Below are 18,524 nucleotides of genomic sequence, written 5' to 3' on the forward strand. Positions count from 1 at the left end.
CCGCCAAGCCCCTACACCTTGCTCTTTAACTGATCAGCCCTGGGCAAATCACGCTCGGTCCCCTTGACGCCTCTTGCCCTACCCTTCACCTTAGAGTCAGAAACCCAATCCTGCAGCCCTAGGTGGGATTTCCATCATTTTTTCTGAGATGCCTTAATTCACAAAGTGCTACCTTCCCTTCACAGCTCTTAATATCACGGTCATCAAACAATGCCTGTGTAATTCATGCAATTCTTTAAATATCTGCCTCGCCTGCCCTGCCATGTGGACAGGGACCCCATGGGACTTGTCAACTGCGATATGCCCGATGCAAGGGCAGTGCGGGCACATGGGAGGCACTAAGGAAATGTTTATTCAATGAAGGAATGAATAGAAGACAAAGCTTCCCCCATCAGCCTCAAAAATAGCCACTTGACGATTTACCAGGACGAAGTGGCAGCTGGCCAATGAACTTCTTTCTTTTACTGATGGGGTCTAGGAATCAGCAGCGTCAGATGCGGTGAAAAGCACTGACTCCTTTTCAGCGGCGTTCCCTAGGTACTCAGTGTAAGGAAAAGTTTAAAGTTCAGACGGATGGGGCCCAGCACCTCTTGCACAAGAAGGAAAAGGGGAGAAACTGGTCTGCTTCACAAAGGAAAAGCAAAACAAAGCCATGCTTAAACAAGGAAATTACACAAAAAAACACAGTGAAGTCGCATCATCAGGTCATCCCAGCACTAAGTGGCCCGGGGCTGCGCACACAGACTCCCTAGCTGCACACAGCTTTCCCTACATGACGTGAGCCCAAGTGAGATGCAAAAACGGGTCAGCGCTCACAGCTACTTTCTCCAGACTTAAAGAAGGCCGACAAGTCAATACCTCAAGATATCCGGGGACTTCTAAAAATGCCTAAAATCTAGACCTCACCCAACCAAACCTCCTGGCCCCTTTTCTCCAAACATTTGCACAGAGAATTCTGGAGGGAAGGGGCAGATGGGGCATTAAGAATATGAAGCTTGGACTTGCCTGGTGGCGCAGTGGTTGAGAGCCCGCCTGCCGATGCAGGGGACGTGGGTTCGTGCCCCGGTCCGGGAAGATCCCACGTGCCGCGGAGCGGCTGGGCCCATGAGCCGTGGCCGCTGAGCCTGCGCGTCCGGAGCCTGTGCTCCGCAATGGGAGAGGCCACAACAGTGAGAGGCCCGCGTACCGCAAAAAAAAAAAAAAAAAAAAAGAATATGAAGCTATATTACTAACCTACTATGTTCCCTCTTTTTTGGAGAAAAGTTTTCCATGCCTTAACCACTCCCCCTCAAAAATCTTTAAAAGACTTTTCCACCTTTACATGTGGCATTAAATAGCTAGTGGGAAGCGGCCGCATAGCACAGGGAGAGCAGCTCGGTGCTTTGTGACCACCTAGAGGGGTGGGATAGGGAGGGTGGGAGGGAGACACAAGAGGGAGGAGATAGGGGGATATATGTATGCATATAGCTGATTCACTCTGTGATATAGGAGAAACTAACACACCATTGTAAAGCAATTACACTCCAATAAAGATGTTTAAAAAAAGTAAAAGGAAGGAAGGGAGAGAGGGAGGGAGGAAGGGAGGGTGGACAGCACCCATCCTACCACTTACAGTTCAGGACCCGGATCTCCCAGAGCACTTCTCTCGAGCACAAACCAAGTCTGCTTCTAAACATCCCAGGAATGGAACCTCCAGGCAACAGGGACAGGTGTCTGGCCATCACAAAGACCCATACAAGTCTGTAACCCTGGACCACTCCCAAACTTTCCTCTCCACCCTGCGAGGCAGCAGAACTTTTTTAAGAGCAAAGCAGCTCAACTCCGACCTCACGTCCAGCTTGGCTGTGCTGCTCAGACAGTTCAAAGTCACAGGAGGGTTGACAAATGAGATTGAGAGACTCTGATGGCCCCTAGTTTAGTTTCTTTTGACTTCTGGTTGGAGAGATGTGCCGTTATTACAGCAGATTACATACTTCGCACACCCACAGGTCACTGCCGTTGACCCTCCATATCCACAGGGTACTGGTTCCAGGACCCCCGAGGATACCTAAATCCGCAGATGCTCAAGTCCCCGATATAAAATGGTGCAGTACAACAGATTCGGTGGGCCCTCTGTGTCCGCGGGTTTGGCACCTGCGGATTCGATCCTTGGTTGTTTGAATGTGGGGAGGTGAAACTTGGGGATACGGAGGGCTGACTGTTCTGCACCGTAACCCATCCAAGCACGCTCACAGATTAAGGAGCCCCACGTTAGAAACACAAACAAAGATTGCACCTGACAGTACATAACCACAACTTCCTTCTTGTAAATTCTTCTGCCTTCAAAAAGTATTGCATCATCCTAAGGATCTAGTGCTTCTAAACAGTTGTCTCCAAACCCTCTTTTTAACTTTGCATATTGGAGAAATTAAATGTCGGAACATTTTACAAGTGGAAAATAAAAGTATGTAATGACAAAAGCATTCAGTGGCTAAATCTGGGGTGGAACAATGTGTTTTTTGTTTTTGTTTTTTTCACAGAACACAGGCACGCGGAACTACTCTCCACTTATAGGAAAACCCTTCTTATTTTACTTTCTCAACGCAAGGTCTTTTAGAAGCAAAGCAAGTCACCAGCTACAAAACCATGGCTATTCCTTGTTCTACAAAGAGTTCCTTTCCATCACATATTTCTCATGGATCTCAGAACACAATTTTATTTTTTTGAATATGTTAAAAGCCAAAAGGTTTACTTTTATTTTTTAAAAAAAAGCCAATCTGAAACTACTCCTGAAATCCAAAGAATATAGTACATTAAATGCTTCTATGAGTCCGTTCTTCCCTATTAAGTGGAACTTGCATTGTTTTTTCTCTTTCTTCTCTCCCCCTTCTTATAGGTGGTTATCTGCAAGGCTATAAGGAAATACACTTCAAACGACTTGGCAAAACACCGCTGTAGACTACAGTTATCAGGGATTGTGTTTTAGACTGATGGGAGTGGTAAAAATTAATAATCAGTAACTCCCTGATTTATTCATTCACACACATGCATTTCCACACCATGGCTGCCAAGCCATAAATGAAGCAAAGATGCCTTTATCCTCAGGGTATGTTTGGGTGGTTTGGTACATGAGTGACTTTTTTCCCCCTATATTTCCTTTCAATTTTTTTATAAATATATATAATTTTATACTTAAAAGTTTTAAACTGGAAAAAACTAGCACTAAGAAATCTTCTCTAGACAGGCTCTCCAGATACTATTTCAACTTAAAACAACTTGGACAGCTAAAATCTCCAAAGTGATGGAGAGGACACGTGGCCGGAGTTGAAACTAAGTACCTGTTAGCAAGAAATCCTCAAGTTAAAAATATAAAGCCTAACAGGCCGCATTCCGGTTTGCTGTATTTATCTCGAATATCAAACTCATTTTCATTAAACAACTTTGCTCTACTGTCATTAAGTCAAGTCTTTCCAAGGAAGGAAGGGTATGGTATCTTGCTGCAGAGAAAAAGATATGGCATTTATCCTCTGCGGGATTTCGCTTCGCATTTCAGAGGGACTGTTACCATCCCCTACACAGCACGTCAAAACTTGGCCAGACGCATCCACGCCATCCCCGAGGGACCTGAAGATGCTTGAGAAGTTATGAGAACCCGAATTTTACGACTCCTTGGGGGCAGACGCCACCCAACATACTAGGTTCACTGGAGTAGCGAGAGCGGAGAAGAGGCAAAAATGGAAAAGTTACTTGCAGACTGTTTGGAAACGGTGCCCCGGTCACCTTTAAACCAGCGGCTCACAGCCCCCGCGGCCCCGCCTCTGTTTGCCCAGGCGGAGGAGGCTTCGCGGCGGCCGGGGCTGCGGGGGGCGAGCCGGGCGCCCAGGGCTCGGCATCTGGCCGCGCGCGGCGCACCCGGTGGGCAGCGCATCCCCGCTCCAGGCAGGGTCTCTCCATTTTCAGGGCCGAGGAAGCAACAATGAGCCGAGCGGAGCGGCCGCCCAGGCTCGCCTCCCTCACGGCGCCCACCCCCCCCATCCCCTGCACCCCCGAGCCTCGGGTACCCCCGCGCGCGACCCCTGCCACGCCCCGACCCCGCACCCCGGGCTCGTCCCCGGCACGGCGCGGGGTGGCCCGGGCTCCCTGCACGCCCACCGCCCGGCGCGCCGTCCTCCAGCGCACGCAGGGACCCCCGCCCAGCGAAGCCCGGCGGCCCTTCCCGCCCGGGGGACCCTCGCGCCGGGGGTTGGAGCAGGGCGGTCGGCTGGCTGGCCGCGCCGTGGTCCCCCGGCGGGCACCCCGCCTCCCCCGCGCTCCCAGTCTTTGTGTGCAAAGTAAGTGCGGTAGGCGAACCCACCTCGGCGCGCGCACAAAGGCGCGCGGCTCCCTCCGCGGAGCTCGCTCCGGGCGGCCGCGGCGGCGCCCAGCGGCCCAGCGGCTCAGGGAGGCCCGGAGGCGGCGCGGGCGGCGGCTCCGACTGCGGCTCCGACGGCTGCGGCGGCGGCGGCGGCGGCGGCGGCGCGGCCAGTCCGGCGCAGAGAAGCTCTTTCACACCCCGCGGCCCCGCGCGTCCGAATTAAGCGGCGAGGCGGGGCGGAGCTAGGCCGCTGAGGACACGCCCCGGACACGCCCCGCCGCGCTGGCTGCCCCTCGGCGCTCCGGACCGCGGCCCGCGGGGACTGCGCCGGGAAAAAGTCTGCCAATTTGAATCCTGGAGGTTTTCGTTCTGTGGTTTTAGTTTGGCTGCCTTCGGAATCTCTCAAAGCAGAGGGAATATTGGAAGAAAAAAACTGTGTCACCAGATGAGAGAGAAATGGGAAATTAAAGGTGACAGGCGCCCGTTTGCTAGGCCCACAATCAAAGACCTCTCTGTGTCTCTGTCTGTCTCTGTCTCTGTGTCTCTCTCTCTCTCTCTCTCTCTCTCTCTCTCTCACACACACACACACACACACACACACACACACACACACACACACGACCGCAAGTACTCGGGACTGGTTGGTGGGTGCCTGGCCTCCATGGCCACTCCACTCCTGTGACATTCGGAGAGACCGTCCGCACTGAAATTCCGCCAACACGTCACCGAAGAAAACTCAGAGGGACACGGAATCAAATGTCCTGTCCAGCCAGAGCCTGAAACCCAGTGACCTGGGAATTTGCTCAGCCTCCCCCCCGCCCCCTCGCTCTCCAAAGGGTAATTGGAGGTTTACCCTTACGCGAAGGAGAAAAGGGTTTGTTTTTCCTCTCTTTTCCTCTCGGATTTTCGTTTTTCTCAGCTCCCTTACAGCAAATCGCTTCTCTGCCCAACCCCGAGACTCTTAGATTACAATCTACGTGAATCACAGCAGGTAAAAAAAATGGGAGATATGTTTCAGAGTAACAAACAATAAAGACAGCATGTAATGGATTTTAGAGCAAAAGCTTTTTAATTTTCTTGGCAACAGATAAATAAGGGCTTATTTACTGGGAAGCTTTTCTGACTGAAACAGCTTGGGTCATGATCACACAGAAAAGTCATATCAATTATGGATTTTGGTAAACCAATTACTTACTCCAAAGATGCTGGAAAGTCACAGCACTTCAAGAGCCTGGTCATCCCTAGGCCTTGAAGCCCACTGAGGGGTGGGGTCACCTGCCACCACAGGATTGAGGGAGATGGGCTCCTTCCCAGCCCAAGAAATTGACCTGTGTGAACTTTATCCACAGCGTTTCCCGGCAAGTCTTACTTCCCTCCCATTCTTGGGTTGTGTTGGTTCTGTTCTTGGCAATGGGTCCACCAGTCACTAAAGCAGAACCTGGGATCCAGCCTAGATTTTCCCCTCACTTCCTACATGGGAGTCACTTCCGGGTCCTGCACATTCTGTGTGACGGCTTGATAGCCCTCCCCGTCCCCATCCCACTGGCTCTGCTCCAGCTGGCCTTTGGGGGTCTGTCAACACACTGTGGCGGTAGCCCCCCCCAGCTGTCCCCAGACCCCAATCTCACATATGCTTTTCCTCCAAACTGCTTCCCCAGTGAACATTCCACTTGCACATCTGCTCTCAAAACCCTTTAAGGGATGCCCAGTCCCCACTACATGACCAAGTTCAAGCTCCTTCGTACCCCATAGAGCAGCATACCTCTTGATACCACCTTGACGGCTTCCCTGGGCTCTTGCTGCATCCCCCAAACAAACACCCAAACACTCAGCCAGAGTGTTGTATTTGCTAAACGGCCCTGTTTTGTGACTATGAGGACTGGATGAAATAATTTGTCATCTGCTGGGCTTTTCTATGCCTCCTCTCTGCCCGGCACACCTTCATAGCCCCCCCCAACCCCCAAGAGCTTCTCTCCTCTCTGAGATCCAAGTTGCTCTGAGAAGACTTCCTGACCTGCTCAGACTGAATGGACCTTTTCTGCCCTTCCCATACCTAGCATGGCCTTATAATTAGTGCACTGTATTATAAATATGTGCTCTCCTTGAGCAGAGTTTATACTTGATAGATATACATATCTTTATATCCTCCTGCTTAACCCAGTATCTGGCAAATAAGAAATGTTAGGGACTGAATTGTGTCTTCCCCAAATTCATATGTTGAAACCCTCCCCCCTGATGTGACTGTATTTGGAGATGGGGCCTTTAGGGAGGTAATTAAGGTTAAATGAGGTCATGAGGTTGGAGATCTAATCCAGTAGGACTGGTGACCTTAGAAGAAGAGGAAGAAGGGCTTCCCTGGTGGCGCAGTGGTTGAGAGTCCGCCTGCCGATGCAGGGGACGTGGGTTCGTGCCCCGGTCCGGGAAGATCCCACGTGCCGCGGAGCATTTGGGCCCGTGAGCCATGGCAGCTGCGCTTGCGCGTCCAGAGCCTGTGCTCCGCAGCGGGAGAGGCCACAACAGTGAGAGGCCCGCGTGCCACAAAAAAAAAAAAAAAAAAAGAAAAAGAAAAATTCAAAAAAAATATAAAAGTGAACTGTAAAACAATAGATTTAGAATAGAGAATTTATTCATTTGAACTTTTTGTTACATAACATTAAATTTATTAAAATTTAACTCTACACAATTAGCTTTTTCTGTAATAATATGGTACACAAATAAAATTGGTAGCCTTTAAAAAGATGTCTCGGGCTTTCCTGGTGGCGCAGTGGTTGAGAGTCCGCCTGCCGATGCAGGGGACGCGGGTTCGTGCCCCGGTCCGGGAGGATCCCACGTGACACGGAGCGGCTGGGCCCGTGAGCCATGGCCGCTGCGCCTGCGCGTCCGGAGCCTGCACTCCGCAGCGGGAGAGGCCACGACAGTGAGAGGCCTGCGTACCGCAAAAAAACAAAAAAGAAGAGGAAGAGATACCAGAGATCTGTCTCTCTGCGCACACAAGGAGGCCATGTGAGGATACAGATAGAAGGTAGTCATCTGCAAGCCAAGAAGAGGCCTCACCAGAAACCAACACTGCTGACACCTTGATCTTGGACTTCCAGCCTCCAAAACTGTGAGACAATAAATGACTGTTGTTTAAGCCACTGTTATGGCAGCTCAGCCGACTAATACGAGAAGCATGCATTAGATTCTAGACTCTTAACACTGGAAAAGCACGGACCCACCAGCGAGCCTATAATGTACCCCCCCACCTCAAAGCAGCCTGGACAAACTACTATGACACCAGGGCAGTGAACAGAGTGTCTAGACGTGATAAGTGACCACACAGCCTTTCCCTGCCCTGGTGAGAAACAGCTTATTCCATAGACTGAGGTATTAATGCCCAAGGATCTCAGCCTTGGACTTTCCTTTGTATCAGGAACCATTATTTCTTTTAAACCAAAAATTAAGAAGTCCATCAAATATTTACTTTGAACTTCTTGAGTCATAGCTTTATTAAAAGACAGGATGCCAACACCCATTCATTAAGTCTACTGTTTGGGGCTTGTATTTCACATTCCTGAGAATCTTAGGGGGATTTTAACCCAGGTAGGATCAAGTATCCAATTTGGCTTGGGGCCCCTGGAGTCACTGTGGGTGGACTCCGGAAATAAGAACTTAAAGATTATGGACCAGAGTGATATTTATACTTGTATCCACAGCCTCTATCAACAGTGCCTGGACCACAGTACAGGCATGATAGATGTTTGTCCAATAAATAAGCCTGGATTTTCAGGGCACAGCTAGACTTCCCAGGAGTATGTCAGGTGACACCTAACTCTCAGCCTGACTCTGATGTCCTGTAGATTCCATATTCTGGATGTGGACAGAATCCCAGGAAGGTCAGGTGAGCCGGTGGCACCTCCTTGGGTTTCTACTATTGGGCTGACACACTTCACCAGGTATATAGAGGCCCATTGCTCACTTTCTCCACATACAAAACAAAGAAAATGCTCCCCTGAGTGGCTTTTGAGTCCTTTAACCAATCACTGGTGATAGATTCTCTGATCGTACTTTACTGCAAAGCATACATAATAATTTTCCACCTTAAAACACTCACCCGCAAGACCACCCATACACTCAACTTTAACCTCATCCTCTTGCTTTGACATAGGGGGCCCTTTTAAATTCACTCCTAAGGAAAACTGAGGAAAGCAGAGATGAACATGTGGGAACATAAAGTGGAACAAAGCAAATCAATCTGGAATGAGATATGTTGTCCTTTATCTCCCACTTGGTCATTTTCCTTATACACAATCTTGAAATAGTTGCCTTATGCCCAAGCCATCATCCTGCAGAACTCCAAACAGATGAGAAAGGCTTAACAGTGCCCTAGAGGAGGGAAATTTATTGTTATATGTATACTGTTCTGTATCTTAAATTTTGCACTGTGTCCGTGACCATTTGAATAGATAATAATCCATTCAAAAAGAAATAAAATCTTAATTTTCAATTCATATTTTAAAAGTCATGTTCTTTAATATCTGTATCAGCTACCTATTAATGCATAACACATCACATCAAAACGTAGTGACTTAACATAAGAATGAATGATTTTCTCACAGTGCTGTGGGTTGGCAATTTGAATGAGGCTCGGCTGGGATACCTTGTTTCTGCTCTGGTTTCTGTTCTGTTTGGCTCTACCATGCGTTTGACTGTCACTGGGAGGTTGGCTAGGGACCAGTTTGTCCTGGGTGGTCTCAAAGTCCAGATGTTGACTGGAGCTGTCTGCTTGGGTCCCTCAGGTGCAGGCTCACAGTGACTTCCTCCCGGGGCAGCTGGTCCAAGAGGGTGAAAGAGGAAGACGTCTAACCCCGAGGTCTAACCTCAAGGTCATCCTGCTACATTCCGTCGTTCGAAAATATCACAGATCTAGGGCTTCCCTGGTGGCGCAGTGGTTGGGAGTCCGCCTGCCGATGTGGGGGATACGGGTTCGTGCCCCGGTCTGGGGGGATCCCACGTGCCGCGGAGCGGCTGGGCCCGTGAGCCGTGGCCGCTGGGCCTGCGCGTCCGGAGCCTGTGCTCCGCAACGGGAGAGGCCACAACAGTGAGAGGCCCGCGTATCGCAAAAAAAAAAAAAAAAAAAAAGAAAATATCACAGATCTAGCCCAAATCCAAGGTTTGGGGGCTCCACCCCTTGATGGTAAAGCGGTGGTCATATTTCAAAGGGACCTGAATACAAGGATGCTATGTACGATTGGAGGAGTTGTTGTAGCCATCTTTGCAAATAATCTTCCCCTGCATCAGAGTTAAGGAACTCCAGCATGGAGGGTAGCTGTGACAGGTGATAGCAGTCATCTCAAGGGAAATCCTGATTATAAACAAGCCAAAACCCTTTGCAATTAAACATAAAACCCACAACAGATTCAACAAATTGCTACTGGTCTCACGTCCTGAACTGAGAGATCAAAGTATGTATGTGATTTCTGCTTTTTTGCTTCTGGCTTCAAATAAGAATGAGAGGCGGGGGGAAAAGGACAAAGGCTTTAGGACACTAAAGAAGCTAAGGTTGACCAGGTTCTAAATCAGTGTATTAGTTATCTGTTGCTGCATAACTAATTACCACAGAATTAGCCCACATATATTAGCTCATCATGGCTTTAGTCAGGCACGGTCTGGATGGTTCCTCTACCCAAGGTCCCACAAAGCAGAAATCAAGATCTTGGCAGGACTCATGGCTCACTTCATCTGGAGCTCAAGGTCCTGCTGGCAGAATTCAGTTCCTTGTGGCTGTAGGACTGAGGTTCCCATTTTCCTTTGGCTGAAGTGGGAGGCACTCTCAGCTCTTAAAAGCTGCCCACATACCTTACTATGAGGCCCTTTCCATCATCTAGTGAGCATGTGCCCATCAAATCCTTTGGTGCTTCTAATATCTGCCCCGCTTCATCTCCACCCACATCCATCTCTGCCTCTAGACTCAGATTTAGAGTGCTCATGTGATTAGCTCAGGCTCACCCAGATCATCTCCCAATCTTAAGGTCAACTGATTTGAGACCTTCCTTTGATTTGCAAAATTCCTTCCCAGCAGTACCTAGATTGGTATATAACTGAGTAACTGGGAGAAGGTGTGTGTATACCAGGGGACAGAATTCTGCCCATATAATCCAGAATATAAATAGATGGACTGATAGGCAGATGGACAGATGTTCTTTAGTATAAAACTTACAGGGGCTTCCCTGGTGGCGCAGTGGTTGCGAGTCCGCCTGCCGATGCAGGGGACGCGGGTTCGTGCCCCGGTCCGGGAGGATCCCACGTGCCGCGGAGCGGCTGGGCCCGTGAGCCGTGGCCGCTGCGCCTGCGCGTCCGGAGCCTGTGCTCCGCAACGGGAGAGGCGACAGCAGTGAGAGGCCCGCGTACCGCAAAAACAAACAAACAAAAAACCTTACAGATGTGAGGGCGGGCAGAAGATGGAGGCCTTGGGGAGGTATCACATACAAGCTCATCAGCTACTTAGATAAACCAGAAGAAGCCAGGCCTAAGAAGGAGTTCCGGTTAGGTTAATAACCTCGCTCCCACACAGCTCCAGGGGTAGTAAATCTTCATTAAACTGTGATGACCTGATTACTGAAAAACTAGGAAAAGAAAAACAAAGTTAAGAATATGGCACACTGGGCTTCCCTGGTGGCGCAGTGGTTGAGAATCCGCCTGCCAATGCAGGAGACATGGGTTCGTGCCCCGGTTCGGGAAGATCCCACATGCCGCGGAGCAACTAAGCCCGTGAGCCGTGGCCGCTGAGCCTGTGCGTCCGGAGCCTGTGCTCCGCAACGGGAGAGGCCACAACAGTGAGAGGCCCGCATACCGCAAAAAAAAAAAAAAAAAGAATATGGCACACTAATTTTATCACTTAAACAGCAAAATAATATGCATGTAATAGTGTTTCCTTTATTTTGCTTAGCTGCTTTGCACCACTGTTGCATCACACTAATGCAATATTCTATAACCGTGAAGATAACGCTTTTCAATGAAGAGACTTATAGAACTCATTTGTGGAAGTGTTTTGCGAAAAGATGTATATGGCTGTCCAAGCAAATACAGCGTATATGTACCTTTTAAAATTAGTGGTACTTAGAAAGGATCAAAGTGACAGACCCAAATCCAAAAGCATGTGCTATAAGCAAGATCATGAGCTGTTACTTTAAAATAGCCTCTTTGCGTGAGCATTCGTGAGCACAGGAATGGAATCACTTCATTCAATATGCTAGTAGCACCACTAAGACAAATGAACACTCTCCCCTTTAATAGTTGGTTATCTGCTACAAAGCATTTGGCAAACTCCACAACAGAGCCGTGCTTCATAATGTAACGGAACACTTTGCCATTTCTAGACAGCTTAAAATTCAGGAGAATTGTCATTTCAAAACCTTTAATATATGTGTTGCCTCAAATGTTTGATTTCCTTTTTTACAAAACACTTGCTCTTTGTTATTCATAATTTTAAAATTAAAGGGACTCTATAATATAATGGTGATTAACATCTGCAACTAAATATCGCCTAAGAGTCAAAAGAAACAGCTGTTAGTCACATAAACAACTAGGGCATGATGCAAAGTTCTGAGTTTTACGTCTTTTTCTTTACATAAATCCAAAACCAGAAAAAGAGGATTTCCTGACTGTCTTCCTGTACATTAAAACTAAAATCTCTAAAAGCAAAGGGAGGGGAAAAAACACTCAGATGCTCATCCTGTCAAAAATATTAAGATGTCTTAATAGTAAATATTAATGAGTAAACAAATAATCTCTGCACGTAAGCATAATAAAGATAATTCCTATATGCTTCCTGATTCGAATAACTAACACAGAAAACAAGTGGCCAATTCACTGAGAACACTCTACATTTTGCTTCAACTTTTTTTTCTTCTTGCTCTACATTCCAGATACATTTCTATTAGCAGGAAGTATCCCTTAAAATGCTTGACTCGGTAATAACTAGTTGAATGCCATTTATATATACTTACCTGCCTTTTAAGCAATGCAATAACGTAAGTCCATGGAATTATAGAAAAAAGACTAGGCTAGGGCAGAAGGGATATAAATCATGGCTCTGCTACCAACTAGCTTTGTGACTTTGGACAAGATATTTAATTCACTGCAGGCTATTTCCTCTGGACTTAGTGGTTAATGATTTTATTGCAACATAAAGCTAGATAAATGCATGTTCCATGTAAAAATTACAGCACTGTTACACACACACACACACACACACACACACACACATATACATGTATATAGAGAGAGGTGTGTTATACATATATGCTATATCTAAAAATTACAGCATTAATGGGTTTTCTGCTGCTGTCCCATCTTGGCTGCAAGGGGAGGACTGCCCAGTCCACTCTGGGCTTGCACCTAGAGTCCAAAATGCAGTTAATGTTAAATCTTGCCAGAGGAAGCTTGCTTATTAACTCTGCCTAGAGAATTGCCGTACGTTTGAAGTGCTAATGATTCCTGGGCTTTAAAAAATGCTGTTAGAGCAATAACATTCTTTTATGTGTTCCACCAAATGCTACCTAATATTAACTGTAGCTGGGTAATGTTAAATTAATAAGGAGTTATACTTGATAAGGAAAGAGAGAAAGAATGACTGATAAAAGGGCAGAGTCCTTCTGGGGTAGCTGAGGGCTCGTTTCTGGAGATGTTTTGTAATCCTCCCCAGGCGCTTCTCAGTCACCGAAACAACCTGCCTTGTTCTGATTCCAGCTTGACCTGATGACTGCCCTTCTGCAAGTCAACAGCTGAGACACATTGCAGGAAACCGTACTTTGACATGCACCTGCTTTTCCCAGATCGTTCCTCTCAACAACTGCTTAAGCCCCCTGCTCTCATCTACATGAGTGCATAAACAACTACTTAAAAGGATAAATGAAAGAAATGCAAAGGTAGAATGAAACTATCTTTTTCTTTAAAAGACCAATAAAATGGACAAAACTTTGTCCAAAATGATGAGATACAGAAAGAGAGACAAAGTAAAAAAAAATATGAGGAATGAAAATGGAGGCATACATAACTATTGATACTCAGAGATACTCAAAAGAGAATACAGAAACACTAGGAACAACTTTATCTGAAAAATTAAGTGAAATGGAAAAAGTCCCAGAAAAATTCCACTTGCTACAACAAACTCAGAATGAAATAGGAATCTGGGAGAGTCCCACAGGCTACTGAGGAATTGGGTCAGCAATTAAAATTTTCTCACAGAAGAGGAGGAACCCAGTACTATGGAAATTGATTTTCAAAATGATTAATGATATTCATGGCTTAGAGATATGCTTAATCTTTCTGAGAGACAGTTTATCAACGTGACCAATTAGAAGCAGAACTTCCCTTTTCACTCTCAACTTCCCTACTCACCACCCCCTTATCAGGAGGACCCCTAACGCTCTCAGTCCTACCACTTTAGGTAAATCTTCATTTCCTCTCGGGCCTACATCCGCTTGGGTCACAAAACCAATCCATCGCTTTCACTATATTCCTCTCATATCCACTCGTTCCTCTCCATCTCCAGCAAATTCTGCCCGGACCACAGATACTTAATCCTCATTGAATGGACATCTATGGACTACTCCCCTCCCATATGCCCCATGTCGCAAACACTATTGCCCAAGCCGTAGCACCAGCCGGCCCCGCCCAGTATAACAAGTTATGTCAGCCTTCCTCCCTCAGACCCAGACCTCTGGTTTTTCCTTGATTCAAATGCAAAGTTACTTCTTTCTTTAGGAAATTGTTTTCTTAAAAATAGAACTACCGTATGACCCAGCAATCCCTCTTCTTGGTGTACACACAAAAGAAAGGACATCAGCACTTTGGAGAGATACAATATCTGCATCCTCGCGTTCACTGCAGAATCATTCACAGTTGTGTATCGAGTAAACAGCCTAAATGTCTGTCCATGAGTAAAGAAATTGTGATGTGCATATACAATGGAATATTACTCAGCCTTAAAAAGAAAAAGAGGGACTTCCCTGGCCGTCCAGTGGTTAAGACTCCACGCTCACACTGCTGGAAGCACGGGTTCCATCGCTGGTCGGGGAACTAAGATCCCACATGCCGTGTATCGCGGCCAAAACAACACAAAACGAAACCAAACCTGCCATTTGCAACAGTGTGGATGAACCTGGAGGACATTATGAAAATATGAAATAAGTCAGATACAGAAAGAACAGAACTGCATGATCGCACTTATATGTGGAATCTAAAAGAGTCAAATACACAGAAGCAGAGAACAGAATGGCCGTTACTAGGGGCAGGAAGGCAGGGGAAATGGAGAAATGCTGGTCAAAGAGTACTAAGCTGCAGTTATGTAGGAAGAATAAGCCTAGAGGTAGAATATACAGCATGGTGACTGTAGTTAATAATATTGTATTGTGTACTGGAAATTTCCTAAGAGAATAGATTTCAAGTGCTCTCATCTCTCTCTCTCTCTCTCTCTCACACACACACACACACACACACACACACAGACAAAATGGTAACTATGTGAGATTATGTTAATTAGCTTGGCTGTAGTAATCATTTCACTATGTATGTGTGTATCAAATCAGCATGTTACATACTGTAAATATATACAATTTTTATTTTTCAAATGGCTTTCTTTTCCCTCAAACAGTTGCCATAAGGAGCCAACATTAATGAATTCAGCCGAGCTGAAAATTAAGAAAATATATAGAGGCAGGGGAAGTTTACTTTTATAGAATAATGCATTTTCTCATGAATTATAGTTACTGATCAGAGTTATTACTTTAAAAGAAGAACTGTACACATCTTCAGAAATAGTATTTAGCTTCTTAAGGTTTTAGAAAGACCTGGGTCTTAAATATTATTGGTTATGAACAGCCCTCAAAACGTATGTCTAGATAACTTTTTCCTAATTTGCTATGTTCTTCGTATGATTAGGATGAAAATAGGTAAGCCAAGTCCTGAACAACTCTGAATATTTCTTCTTTCATGAAATGTTTCTGATCTATTGTACTACTTTGGATAATAAATTTAATTCAATTCCTGACTTTTCTTATCTTCTCAAAATAGAACTGAATTCCCAAATAAAACTTTTCTTTTTGTAATCTACAAAGTGACATGTGGATTTAGAATTAATATGTTCTTTTATTGTCATTTATTTTTGAGCAAGTTGTAACTCCCAACAATGGGAAAAAAATCAAATTTTTTCACATTATGGAACTTATAAAATAACATAATAAAAAATACCCGGAGAACAGTTCCATTCCCTGTGTAAGACAAAGAATGCTTGCTTTGCCTACCAGAGGACCGAATATTACAGTGATCAGGTCCCCAGACCAAATGATGGGAGTTTGTGTCCTATATCCACTGCTTAACAGCTGAGTAACCTTGGCCAAGTTATTCCTCTTCTCTAAGGCTCAGTTTTTCCCATCAGTAAAATGGGGGTTTATTCACTTCCCAGTGTTTGTCAAGTATGTTCTTTGTTCCAGGCTCTGTTCTATTCTAGTTCCTGAGAATACAACAGTGAACACAACAGAGAAAAATCCCTGCCTTTATCCGATGCATACTCTAGACCAAGGAGTCAAACAGGAAAGGAAAGAAGGAAAGAAAAGAGAAGAGAAGAGAAGAACAATAGAAAGACATGCAGTATGTTTGATAGCATTCGTTATGGCTACGCTATAGAAAAAAATATTAAGCTGGATAGATAACTCATAAGGACCTACAGTAGAGCACAGGGAACTCTACTCATTACTCTGTAATGACCTATATGGGAAAAGAATCTAAAAAGGAGTGGATACATGTATATGTATAACAGATTCACTTTGCTGTACACCTGAAACTAACAGAACATTGTAAATCCACTATACCCCGATAAAAATAAAAAATAAATAAAATAAAACAAATTAAGCTGGGAAGGGGATAGAAAGTGGTGGTGGGAATGTGCATTTTTAAACAGGGTGGCAAGAGAAGGTTTCTCCGAGAAAGTGACATTTGAGCAAACACCTGAAGGCTATGAAGGCGTTCCTTGTGCAGGCGAAGTTTCGTAGGTAGCTGGAAGAACAGTGCAGAGGGAGTGAGGCTGACACACACGGTAAATTCAAGGAACAGCAGGAAGGTGGCGGAGCCGAAGGGCAGGGTCCATGAGAGATAATAAATAATGAGGTCGGAGCATGGAAGGCCCTGGCAGCTGCAGAAGGGCATCTGGCTTTCACTCTGAATGCGCTGGGAGGCCATGGCAGGGTTTTGAGCAGGGGAGAGACCTGTTTGACGTATGTTTTCAAGGGCTCACCCAGTTGCTGGGGTGAAGATAGACTCAGGGGACCAAAGGTGACAGCAGAAAGAATGCTTGGAAGGCTGTGCACTCATCTGGGAGAGAGAATGATTGGTTGGAATCAGAGCAATGAGAAACGGTCACATGATGGTATCGTGAAGGTAGAACCAGCTGGATTGGCTGATGGATTATGAGACGGTGAATGGGAGGGAGGAAAAAAAGAGTCAAGGTTGACTCCGAAGTTTGGGGCCTGAGGACTTGGAGGGATGGCGTTTCCTTTTTCTGAGAAGGGGGGAGCCTATCAGAGGAACCGCCCTAGGTGAGAATATCAGAAGTTCAGCTTTGGGTACATTGAGTCTGAGACGCCCTCAGTGATCCAAGTGAAAAGATCAAGTAAGTAGAGCTGACCCTGGAACCACATGGGTTTGGACTGCACAGACCCACTTATACCGGGATCTTTTCCCTAAATGCACACTACATAGTCTTGGCTGGCTGAATCCGCCCATGAGGAGCTGCGGATGTGGAGGGCCGACTGCCAATTATACTAGGATTTTCGACTCCAGGAAGGGTCTGTGCCCCTAAAACCCACATTGTGCAAGGGTCAACTGTCCTTGGATATGGGTTTAGAATTAAGAGGAGAGGTCCAGGCTGTAGCTATACATTTAGGAGTCATCTGTGGGTGTATGACACCGAAAGCCAGAAGACTGCAAATATCACCAAGAAAATGACTTAGGTCTGCACCCTGGACCACCTGGCATTTAAAGATCAGGGAGGTAATTGCAAAGTAGTAAAAGAGACTGAGAAGGCACAGCCAGTGAAAGAGAATGAAAACCAAGAGATTAGCGTTCTGGAGGCCAGGTGAGACCAGTGTTTCAAGAAGGCTAGAGCGGTCAGCTATCTCAAACACTGCTGGAAGCCCAGCAAGATGGGGGTTGAGAACTGACCCTTGGATTTACACACTATGTCACTGGTAGAGCAGCAGGGGTGGAGACCTGGATGGGGCAGCTCAAGAAAGAACGGGAGGCAGTATTCACTATTTACAATAGCCAGGACATGGAAGCAACCTAAGTGTCCATCGACAGAGGAATGGATAAAGAAGATGTGGCACATATATACAATGGGATATGACTCAGCCATAAAAGAGAAGGAAATTTTGCCATTTGCAGCAACATGGATGGACCTAGAGATTCTCATACTTAAGTGAAGTAAGCCAGACAGAGAAAAACAAATATTGTATGACATCACTTATAAGTGAAATCTAAAAAATAATACAAATGAATCTATTTACCAAACAGAAACAGACTCACAGAGATAGAAAACAAACTTATGGTTACCAAAGGGGAAAGGGGGGGATAAATTAGGATCTTGGGATTAACAGATACACACTACTAGATATAAAATAGGTAAGCAACAAGGATTTGCTGTATAACACAGGGAATATACTCAATATGTTGAAATTACCTAGAATGGAAAATTTTTAAATATATATATATATCTGAATCACTTTGTTCTATACCTGAAACTAACACAATATTATAAATCAACTATATTTCAATTTAAAACAAAAGAAAGAAAGAATGGGAGGGGAGGGCTTCCCTGGTGACGCAGTGGTTGAGAGTCCGCCTGCCGATGCAGGGGACACGGGTTCGTGCCCCGGTCCGGGAGGATCCCACGTGCCGCGGAGCGGCTGGGCCCGTGAGCCATGGCCGCTGAGCCTGCGCGTCCGGAGCCTGTGCTCCGCAACGGGATAGGCCACAACAGTGAGAGGCCCGCGTACAGCAAAAAAAAAAAAAAGAACAGAATGGTAGGGGAGGAACTGGAGGAAGCTGGTATAGGCAGCTTTTTCTAGGGAGGTAGGTGGAGGGAAATATAGAGATTCTATTTATTGTTTGTTTTGTTTTTAAATTGGAAGTAATTGATGGCATGTTGAGGCCT

At 46.0% G+C, this 18,524-nt stretch overlaps 1 protein-coding gene across 2 annotated transcripts in view; it reads right to left on the minus strand.

The window, feature by feature from the left end:
- The window catches only part of FAM107B (family with sequence similarity 107 member B), a 220,526-nt gene that overhangs the window by 78,975 nt on the left and 123,027 nt on the right, over positions 1-18,524 (minus strand). Inside the window, exon 1 of one of the 2 annotated variants that reach the window (XM_059059238.2) lies at positions 4,334-4,426. The exons of the other annotated variant lie outside the window; for it this stretch is intronic. The gene's annotated coding sequence lies outside the window, so the exon portion shown is untranslated. Of the gene's footprint in view, positions 1-4,333; positions 4,427-18,524 lie in introns of those variants that run through there. 2 annotated transcript variants of the gene reach the window in all.

This window comes from Kogia breviceps, chromosome 3, assembly GCF_026419965.1.
Source record: "Kogia breviceps isolate mKogBre1 chromosome 3, mKogBre1 haplotype 1, whole genome shotgun sequence".
In the NCBI taxonomy this organism is placed as follows: Eukaryota; Metazoa; Chordata; class Mammalia; order Artiodactyla; family Physeteridae; genus Kogia; species Kogia breviceps.